Source organism: Crocodylus porosus, unplaced genomic scaffold, assembly GCF_001723895.1.
Source record: "Crocodylus porosus isolate Cpor-Errol unplaced genomic scaffold, CroPor_comp1, whole genome shotgun sequence".
Taxonomy (NCBI): Eukaryota; Metazoa; Chordata; order Crocodylia; family Crocodylidae; genus Crocodylus; species Crocodylus porosus.
In genome coordinates, this window is record NW_017728886.1 from 243182785 (window position 1) to 243185395 (window position 2611).

Sequence of the window (2611 nt, forward strand, 5' to 3'; positions counted from 1 at the left end):
CCCCCTGGCCTGTGGGAGTCACGCAGCAAGGCTTGAGGGGGCAGGGATTGGGGAGCCCTACACCTGTCCTGCAGGTGCCCATCTTAGGGTCCTGGAGGTGCAGGTGAGGGAGCTCCAGGAGGAGGTTAGCAGGCTGAGGGGAATTAGGGAGGCAGAGGAGGAAATTGACAGCTATTTTCTTTCCCTGCAGGTTATGCACCCAAGAAAGAAGCACCTCAGGAAGTGTACTCTACTGCAGAGTGGCAGACGGTCACCTCCAGAACCAGGTCTGCTCATAAAACAGCAGTATCAGTTCCTCCAGTCCGGCTGGAGAACAGGTATGAGGCCCTATCCTCTGGAGGATAATGAAGGAGAGGAGGAAACCAGGGAGGACGCAACTCCATGTTCTCCACATTCTGAGCAGGCCAAAGCAGATAAGCAGGCCAGGACGAAAAAGCTTCAAGTGATCGTCATAGGCAACTCCATCCTGAGAGGTACATCACTGAGCAGTGAATGGCAAGGGCTATAGGCTGTACAGGAGGGACAGGATAGGAAGGAAAGGTGAGGGCGTGGCACTCAATATTAAGGAGGAATACACATCCTCAACAATTAACAAAGAATCAGAGGAAGGGCAATCTGAAGTGCTTTGGGTTAGAATACAAGGCAGTCGAGGGGAAAGAGACTTAACAGTGGGGGTCTACTACAGACCTCCCAAACAAGGGGAAGAGCTCGACCAGGAATTCTTAGGTCATCTCATGGAGGTAGTGAAGTCAAAGGATGTGGTCATCATGGGGGACCTGAACTTTCTGGACATCTGCTGGGAAGAGCAGTCAGCCAGGTCTGACCACTCAGGTAGACTCCTAGCCAGAATGCAGGACCTCCATCTAACCCAGAAGGTGCACAGCCCCACCAGGGGAGACGCCTTGTTGGATCTGGTGCTGGCCACAGAAGACGACCTGGTGAGGCGGCTGCGGGTGCTCGACCACCTGGGCAACAGTGATCATTGCCTGCTGGAATTCATCATCCAGCACATAGTGGCAAAGGCCTACAGCAAGACAGCAGCCCTAGATTTCAGGAGGGAGGACTTCAATGAGCTAAGGAGAATAGTTGCGGAAGTAGTTCCAATACAGATAAAAAGGAGCAGGAGGGCACACAAGCCCCTGTGGCTCACCAAAAGCATCTGGGAATGTCTCCTAGCAAAAAGGGAGGCATACACCCAATGGAAGAGAGGGGCCATCACCAGGGAGGACTATACTGCAGTTGCTCGGGGATGCAGCGGGGCAGTCAGGAAGGTCAAGGCAGAGATGGAACTGGGACTACCTTCCTGGATTAAGGACAACAAGAAGTCCTTTTTTAAATACATAGTGGGTAAAAAGACAGTTCTGGGTAATGTGGGGCCCCTGCAAGTCACGTTAGGAAATTTGGTCGTCACACCAGACAACAATGCCAACATATTTAACCATTTCTTTGCCTCCATTTTCCTAACCAGGGACCGGAACAGTCACCCCCCTCACTGGGCCTCCCTCAGACCCCAGGGGAGGCTCACCTAGGCCAAGGGTTAGTGAGAAAGTAGTTAGGAAACTTCTGGAGGGACTGGTTGTATTCCAGTCAGCTGGTCCGGACAATCTCCACCCTAGAGTACTGAGGGAATTGGCTGAGGTCATTGCAGGACCCCTGGCAGGGCTTTATGAGCACTCATGGTGCTCTGGTGTGGTGGCAGAGGATTGGAAGAGGGCCAATGTGGTTTCTATCTTCAGAAAGTGGAAGAAGGAGGACACAGGCAACTAGAGGCCAGTTAGTCTTACCTCAATCCTGGGCAAGCTTTTTTGAGAAAATTATTCTGGCGCATATCCACGAGGGGCCAGCAGGGGAGATTATGCTTAGGGCCAACCAGCACGGGTTCATTAGCGGCAGGTCCTGTCAGACCAACCTGGTGGGCTTCTGGCTGCACCAAATCCTTAGTTGCAGGAGTAGCAGTGGACATAGTCTTCCTGGACTTTCGGATGGCATTTGGCACTGTCTCTCACCCTGTTCTCATTAAGAAGCTGGGGGGGCTGTGGTGTTGACATCCACACAGTCAATTGGGTCACCAACTGGCTGGAGGGCCACACCCAGAGAGTGGTGGTGGATGGGTCATTTTCAACCTGGAGGGATGTGGGCAGTGGAATTCCGCAGGGCTTGGTCCTCGGGCCCGCGCTGTTCAACATCTTCATCAGTGACTTGGAAGAGGGGGTAAAAAGCACCTTGTTCAAATTTGCTGATGTCACTAAGATGTGGGGGGAAGTGGGCACACTAGAAGGGAGGAATAGGGTGCAATTGGACCTAGACAGGTTACAAGTGTGGGCAGATGAGAATAGGATGGGATTCAACACCGACAAGTACAAAGTGATGCACCTGGAGAGGAACAACCGGCAGCATGCCTACAGGCTGGGGAACTCCCTTCTTGTCAGTGCAGAGGCGGAAAAGGATCTTGGAGTAATCATTGACTCCAAGATGAACGTGGCCCGGCAGTGTGGTGATGCAGTCAGGAAGGCCAACCATACCTTGGCATGCATCCACAGATGCATCTCGAGCAGGTCCAAGGAGGTGATCCTCCCCCTCTATGCGGCACTGGTCCGGCCGCAGCTGGAGT